We start from the raw sequence: 9,052 nt of genomic DNA, 5'->3' as shown, positions 1-9,052 counted from the left end.
GTAAAGTGTTTAGGGAAGTTCTCACTGAGGTTAGCAGCTGGTGACAGAATTATAGAATTCTAGGTAAATTTTACTTTCTTATCCAATAAAAATGCTATATTATTTCAAATTTATATAATGGACAATAGAAAATAGATACTATTATTTTAAGGTTCAATCCCTTTGGCAGAGTAATCCCATTTTCCAAACTCTAATTTTGGAAAATGACACAAAAGGTTTAAACATTTTTTTTCAAAGTGGTGTTTATTACTTTTTGATAGAAAAATAATAATGGTAATAATAATGGTAATAAAGGTTATCAATGATTTAACAATTCTATAAGTTGTATAAAAATTGGTTGGAAAATTTTACTATTCATTATTGAATGATAGAAACATGAGTTACTTTCTTATTTTACTCTTTTGTAGTCCCCTGTCTACTACAACAAGTATTAATATAGTCAGAAAATAGTAATATAAACTTTATTTGTGAAAAATAAAAATTGTCAATTAAAAACGGAAATATCCAAAAAAGAAATAAACACATCTAAAAAACTGTAGTTGTTCAAACTATCCAAAACCATTCCATTTTCCTCCAGTTCATCTTTCATTAAATGTCTATGCTTTCTAAATCATCTTTAGATGTATCTTTCTGTAAAAAGAACAATGAAATATTTTAGAGAAATCTATCCACAAACATCAGAAGATATCAACAGTGTTGCACTTTATCTAAACCCTGTGTTCCTGAAAGCAACGATGACAGAGAATTTCCCATCTCTTTTGTGTTCCTAGAAATGCTGGCTGCACTGGACAACCAAGCTTTCACCTGTTGAGATAAGACCCATCCCCGCCCGGCCTCAGTGACTCAGGTAAGGCCATCTCTATCCTTCCCCATCACTCCCATGAGATATGCTGATGAAGCCGTTGTTTACCTGCTTCTAGAAAACCTGAGATCTCCCTCCTGTTTTTGCATGTTCCTCATTAATGGACATTTTTTTCCTATTGCAATTGCCTGAATAAAATATTATCTTTAAACATCCGGAGCATAGGTTTTCACAGTTTCGGTGTCATGAATGGAATGGTACATATTGGACCTCACCCTCCGGCCTCCGCTTACTCCATCCAGGTGCTCCGTCCATTCCTGACTAGCCATCGGGGACCAATGGAGAGTCCGGCTGCTGACCCTGCATTCCAGACCTGCTGGTAGCATGGTAGGGGTTTGATTTTGATTATTTTTCAGCACTCACTTGATTTCAGGTGCTAATTTTATTTGTTTCCATATTCTAATTATTGTTTGATCTCTGTAAATGGATTAATGGTTTAGGCAGCTCTTGTCTCTGCTGGGTAATAGATGACAAAGGGTATGATTCGTTAGAGTTTTCTGTTTGTCTATTTGTCTATTTTGGCTCAAATCAAGTAAGAATTTCCTGTCCACTGGGAAGCGGATATCTGGACTGGTAAGTTTTGTATTTCTGTTTTTATGTTTTCTGGGCTGAAATTTTAAAATCAAAGCTACAAACTATCATTCTGTCTGTGCCTGAATGTTTATATGTCTATAATTCAGAAAGGCCTTTATCATTCATTGTACGAGCATGTAATACAGTGCGCCTCCAGATCGTGTTGCTAAGGGATATTATAAAATCTCTCAAATGAGATATATTCTGATGGCCTTTGAGATAAAGACGTGCTTACTTAAATGTTCCTAAGGAAATTCAGAAAATAAAACAACTAATATTTTCAATGTAATAAAAAAATACATTCCATGGGAATTGAATTCAGAAAGATTTTAACAATTTACATTTGCATAATTTAGATACATCTTTGGCAAACAAAACCACTTTAATATTTACATTTTAATAAAAACAGCTATGTTTGCTCTGACATAATAGTATTAAATATTAAAAATAATACAAGTGCACGTTTTTATTCAACATGGGTACGTTCTCCCTAAACTTATGCAGGTTTACCGATTGAATAAGCTAGCATTAATTCAGTTCAATGATAATATTAATGTAAATTTGTATTTAATAATATAAAGTTGTGTTTAATAAGATGGAATCATTATTCTGATGAACTTTATTTCACCAGTCATTAAGTTTTGTAGTGTGTCGCCTTGAACATAAGTTCCAAGGTCTCTTCAAATAAGCTGATGATTCTTGGTTTGTCTGGCTTTATAAAACCCCACACCTCTACCTTTTCTTCGAGATGTTGCTCGTTAGTGAATGAAAATAAGCGTACTAGCCCAAACTGAGGTCTACTAAATCTGAATCCAAAATCGATTACATTTTTTAGCTGATTCTGAGCGACATAAATTCTGCAGCTTTGGAGAAGGGTAGGCAGACTCTCAGTAGAGGTGAGGCTGGAAGTCCTTCACCGCGCATCCATTTTTATTACGTGATTCACCGGGGCCTCCTGGCATAGGAACATCAATAGGGGTGACAAAGGAACACTGCACTGTTGCACCTCTTAAAGCAGCTCTTAAAATTAGGTGACACTGTTACGTATACTGAGGACACACCGGGGTGTGGGTGATGGTGCAGCGGGGTGACCGGTTAGGAGAGCACACTATGGCCCTATTTTCAAAGAGACACACAGTGTTATTTCAGTGATTCACCACTTTTTTACTCTTCTTATACAATAAAGCATGACACAAGTTCCATACTACAAAAACGATCTCAGCCCAGCTTCCATCTCGAATTTTGTATTTTCTAGCTTCTGATTTTGCCAGTGCCATTTTTCTGTTTAAAGTGTTGAACTCCCCTCTAAGTCAGCTTCCTTCAATGGAGGAATCATATTTCCTCCGTTGAACCATCACTAAATGAGTAGAAGATATTTTTCCTTCTGTGTATCACTGAATAGATGTTTTCGCTATGTATTTACATATATAATTATTTTCTTCAGAATTATACCAGTATTGATGAATTTCCATTAAAAAGAATTTTTTCAGAGAGAATTGCACTGAGTCTATCTATACATGATCACGTTTTTATGTAAGAGTGAAAAAATATTCAATCTTCGTAAACTCTTCATGTAAAATTATTCCAAATTGGTTTTCCTCAGGTCAGGTTTTTATTTCTTTGTAAGTATTACAGTAAAGCGTCAACAGTGTTTCATTCATATACTTTTTACCAAGAATGCTGATTGCTTTATTTTAATTTAACTTCTATTTCGAATGAAAAGGAATAAGGTCCATATGCACAGCAGGAGACAGACAAGACTATAGCACTGTTCACAATAGCACACATCAGTGGGAGCATGGATAAATACAACTGTTTGGAATTACACAATAAAATATATAGTACTTGAAACGAATGAACTAGAATGCCAGATAGCATAAACAAATATTAGCAATAGAATTTAAAAAATATTCTCAAACACACAGCATACTGTATTGTACACTTGAAACAACTTAAAAATGTGTTTTCAGAAATTTTAGGGGTTTAATAAAATTATATACAAATTTTAAATCAGGAAATTATGGATATGGGAGTCAAAATCATGTCTAACTTGAGTGAGGATAGGGTGCTTACTTTAGGAAGACGACAAGTGGAACCTTATGGTTGCATGTAGGTTGTTGTCAAGACTAGATTTTATGTGTGAAGGTGGGTTTATGGATTGTTATTACAGTATATAAAATAACTAATTAGCTAAATAAATGAAAACAATCTCTGCATGGGCCAATGATAGGAGCGTGTGATGAAAAACGAATTAGGAAGAACCCGATTCCGCGTGAGGTACAATTGAGAAAAGGCAGAAACGAGTTTAGGTATAAATTTCTCAACCCTCCTCCTGCAAACTCTCTCCCAGCTCAGCCAGCTTCTCTTTAGCTAAACTTGTAAAGCAAACGGGCCAGGCAGTTTTCCCTGGATGGTAGTTGAATAATTTGGGCCATTCTTTTTCTACAGAGAGATGAGGAAAAAAGGGGAGATTTAATAGCTTAATGATACCTCCTTCTAGAGTCTTTTTCAAAAGGGTCACGATTGGCTGAATTTCCATTGGAATTGAATCTGTGGGACTACAGCACAGTTTTCCCATCATGTAGACTTAAAGTCAGGTTTATTAATTCAGTAATTTTCTCGGTCATAAAACTGAAAACTCACTGATGCCTCAACCATTACATGGGATTTTATTCTGCCCAGATGTGACAGTGGTGTAGAGCCCCATTGCCCAGCCCAGTCATCCCAAGCCACAGGTGGCATTCAAGCACTAATCTGAAATCGGATGTACAGGAAGTTTAAAACGCAGACCTGCTTGCAAGGACAGCACGCACAAAAGAATGTAAACCCTTCATCAATGATTTCTATTATCAATTTATATTGGATTAAACAAAATATATTATTAAAGTTAATTACATCTATTTCTTTTCTAAATGAGGCTACTAGAAATTCAAGTTTTCATCTGAAGTTCACATCCTATTTTTACTGTATGTTACTCATGTAAATAGATCGACGTTGCTGTAACTACTAAGCCTTCTTCAGCTATTAACTTTCTACTCCACTGAGTGAAGAAACTAAAAAAAAGGGAGCATTGTGTTTTCAAATTCTAAATTTCCAAAGCAATTTTTTCATGTAGAAAACTGACAATCATTCCTAAAAGGCTATTTTTAGGGACAAAGGGACTATCTGGTGATTGCCACTGATCACTCCAGAGAGACTAAAGGGCCTTAATAGAACAAACTAGAAGAAAACATTTTCATCCATCTTTCATTGTTTTAGGATGAAAAATAACCTCTAATGTTGTTTCAGTCTGAAATGATTTTTCATTTCTTTTTGCTTCCAACGCTTTCTTCGTTAAACGATTCATTGATTCTAGTTCTCTGTCTTGTGTATTCCTTCAGCAGGCTAGATAACGTTAAATTGTACTCTTTTCAACGATGTTACACAACTTGAAACTGCTCTAACTTTCAGTTGGAAGATATATTTGGCCCTTGGAGAAACTTGATCAAAATACAGTGTTTGTAGATTTTCGAGACTCTCTCCTAATAAAAGAGATTCTCTCACAGCAAAGCTTTCCCATTCTGTTTTGAAGAAAACCTAGATGAGTTGCCATCTTTAGTTTATTAATTAGCATTTGTTCAATTCCATGTACAAATCTTAGATGGTCACCAGCGGGACCTAGGCCCACAGCAATGTAATTTCTCAGAGACTATTTCTCCAGGATTTCTCTTCGTAGCAATTTTCTGGCCCTTTTCCTTTTAAGATTTTTTCCTTCCTTTTTTTTTTTTTCTTGTCCCACAAAAAATTTTTACATCCAGTGTTAAACAATATTGCATTTCATGCTTGCCTGCTGCTTCAGGTCTAGTAACCACATTTTCTCTGAACCGTGTAATAGTAAAAGTCAGATTCGTTATTTGCTCTTTGATGTGAAATGGTTATTGCACATGACTGAGGTGGCACAAATTATTTCGCCTCTGATCATATCACACGTAATAAAACAGGAAACACTCAGCCCAGAACACAGAGTGACCTACGGTTTATGGAGGGTTGCCTTTGTATGTAAAATTTATTGCTAATGTAGAAAACTAACAATGGAGAATTACTTGCTCTCCCCTAAATCCTACAATTTAAAAACAAATAGAACCAGTTTAAATATATATCCGTACACGTGAACACACACACACACACACACACACACACACACACACACACACACACACACAAAGTATCCAGGCTTAATATTAACACCGTGTTTACTGTTGAAAATACAGAGTTTAAGAAAATCTCAGGGAAGGTTACTTAGGGAAGATGTATTGTGAAGCTAACCCAAATTGAGTAATGGGAATAACGTGTTAGTGGAACAGAATAAGATGGTAAAGGAGTAATGTATTTAAGAAAACATGAGTCAATAATATTTAGTTGATACAAGGAAATGAAAAAAGTGAAAACAGGGGGAGACTGAATAAATACACATACACGCAAAGACATTTTTTTCTTTTTAACGTGAAGACTGCATATTTTCTATTTTTTTTTTGTTTGTTTGTTTTTGAGGAGAAAATATGTATTACCGCCACAATAAGAGAATACTTTTGCAAAACCTGAGAAGAAACTGGCGTACTTTGAAATATTTTATAAGATTAAATTATTTTTTAAAAAAGAATAGCCAATTATAAATGGACTAAAATGTCCACAACACAACCATCATAGACTAGGGAAACCCCAGCTAAAGAAAATTCTCCGATATAGGAATTACTGACATTGTTCGAGACAATCAATCAAATTTCGCTCCCTCCCCGCCAATACTTTGGGTTATAGTGTAATTGTGATACTACTTTTCTAGGCCCCCTGGTGTGAATGTAGGGCTCATTACAGTTCTGAGAGTCCACCTAGGTGTTTTACATCAACGAAACTAGAGTAAAAAGAGCAAGATTTACCTGACTAGAGGCATGCCCTGTTTGTATGAGACACACAGTTGTGCCTTCTCTTACTCGAAAAAGTCACAGAAAGGAGATACTTTGCCTTGGGAGTTGAAACAGAATTGGAAGAACATTTAGTCCAAATTCTTTGTCTGTGTGCGAATCCCCTATACACTAACTCACCGAAGTAATCGCAGACACTTCCTGGACTCGTCCGGATAAAGAGAATGCTCTTCTCACTGGATAAACGTATCTTTTACATACTTGCTATTGTCATCAAGTTTTTTTCCCAAACGAGTCAAAGTGTGTCTTTTAAAAAATATTTGAAGTCAGCTTTTTTTCCTCCCAGAAGCAGTATATCTAACGTATTTGACTTCCAGAGTAGGTCATTTTTAATGCCCTGCCTTTATGTAACACATTATATTTAATAGTCATCAGAAAGTGATAAAAAAAAATAGTAATAGCCAGAAAAGAAATGCAGTCATTGAAAAATTTCTTTTATTGGCCTTTATGTATGGAATTATATGGAAATTTAAATTTTACACTTAAAAAAGGGGATTTGACTAATATATTTTAATGACATTAATGTATGTTTTGATAAAAGGGGAAAAACATAACTACATATTGGTCAGTTATATTAATGGAAGAAAATAATACAGTTCCTGTTTTTAGTTTAAACACTTGCAAATGTGTCACTATCCTTGTCAAAATGGATCTTCTCACATTCTGGGTCAATAGAAAGCATAGACAAATTTTCCAACCTATCATCACTCGCAGAGATAAAAGAATAGTTTTAATTAATTTCAAGTTTGAAAAGGTCCTTTTTCATGAACCCTCAGATGTACAAATACTTAGGAAAAATCATAAATATAAGAATAACTTTGGCAGAGATTTTTGAAAATCTAACTTCATGATGAATTCCAGAAATTAAAATACTATCCATGCTTTTCTTTGTTCTTTAGGTTTATTCTAGCAGCTTTCACATGTCCAAAACTTTTAAAGGCTAATAACAACTCCAGGTTATCATATGGAATGACACACTTGAAGGAACGCGACTTCTGTTTCTTAGTTTTAAATTCTAGTGCTATCATTACCTATATGAAATTACTACTTAAAAGCAAGTATGTGTGGTGTCATGGTGATTGGAGACACTGTCCTGGATTTGCTATTCAACTATTCTGAACCCCTAAGAATTTATTTTAAAAAAAAAAAGACATATATATAGCTGAATCTGCACTTTTCAGGATGATGATAAAACCGGGAATTTTCAAAATTCGCTTTGATGTAGTATACAATGTATCTTAAAGGATAAGTAATAAAAAATATGCTATTTTGAAGCACAGTATTATCAAAACTCAGCAGTAACGACAAGGAACAGTTAGAATTTAGACTAACGAAATTTTTTGGGAAGAGGACTTTATTATTGACATTGCTTGGAATTGCCAGCGTACAGTGATAATAAAAGTTAGGACCACTTTTTAGTTAGTTTTATTACCGTTTTTAAATTGTCTACCAACTCACCACCCCATCACTGCTGGTACCGAATACTGACGGCTCCCACCTCTTTCTTCGAATACCTCTGCTGTCAAGTTGCTGTGGGCAGGCTGAAGATTCTCTTTGGCTTAAACATCCTTCTTCCTTTAATCATGTATCATGTAATAGTACCCCAAACTTCACCATCCGAGTCCTGTCTTTTCAGCGTCACTTGATAATCAGATTAGTGATAATTTAAGATGATGGTGAATTTCTTTTTCTGTTATAAACCAAAAGGAACAACACATTAAATGCATTCTTCAGGCATGGGATATTACATCTATAAAATTCCATGTGGTTTTCGATATTATCTCTGTTATCACCAATATAAGCAGCTCCAACTCCAGTTATTTTACGAACTGAAACCACCTCACCATATTCCTAATGAAGCAAATCATCACAGGGAAGTAAACGGAATCCACATACTTGTGCAATTAACATTCAACAAATCCATTCTCGTGTTCATTATGCCCCATTTCTCTGCTCTATTTCTCACATAAACTGAGTTAATCAGCATTTTATATCTCTTCTCCTTTTGCCATAATTTTGTGTCCACCTAACTATAAATTCTCCGTTGACATCAGTGAGGTGAAATATTATAGCTATAAGAGAGTATTAAAAATTAATGTCTGATGTATTAAAGGCTAATATCCGGGCTTTATCTGCAAAATCATTTCTAAATGAAATACTGTTTTGTGAATTAATCCTAATATTAAGGTTGAAATTTTAACAAAGAACATTCTATGATAACAAAACACAGACCTCTAGAGCTGGACAAAGTCTTAAATGTAATCTAATCCAATTTCCTAAATTTAAAGAAAAACTGAGAGCCACAGATATTAAGTGGTTTCGAAGACAACCACTTTGGAGTCATGAACTCCAACCATTTACTGAACGTGTAACTGGCAAAGGAGTGATCTTTCCATCTGCAAATACTTAGAAAATAGCAATACTATCTACGGCCATGCCACCCTGAAAAAGTCCAATCCTGTCTGATCTCGGAAGCTAAGCAGGGTCGGGCCTGGTTAGTACTTGGATGGGAGACCACCTAGAAAGACCAGGTGATGTAGACGTAAAAAATAAAAACAAAAAATAAATTAAAAAATATAAGGGATTGTAAACTTGCAATCTGTGAGGTCAACCAGGGGTTGCCTCGTGTAAATAAATAAATAAATAAATAGAAAGATAG

The 9,052-nt window shown here is 34.7% G+C and overlaps 1 pseudogene; it reads left to right on the top strand.

Annotated features, from left to right (window-relative positions):
* The first annotated feature begins 8,817 nt into the window (after positions 1–8,817).
* On the top strand, positions 8,818–8,936 carry LOC112484686 (annotated as a pseudogene).
* Positions 8,937–9,052: the final 116 nt, after the last annotated feature.

Source organism: Pteropus alecto, unplaced genomic scaffold (genome assembly GCF_000325575.1).
Source record: "Pteropus alecto unplaced genomic scaffold, ASM32557v1 scaffold17, whole genome shotgun sequence".
In the NCBI taxonomy this organism is placed as follows: domain Eukaryota; kingdom Metazoa; phylum Chordata; class Mammalia; order Chiroptera; family Pteropodidae; genus Pteropus; species Pteropus alecto.
Note: the sequence above shows the minus strand (reverse complement) of the source record. Positions and strands in the feature narration are given on the sequence as shown.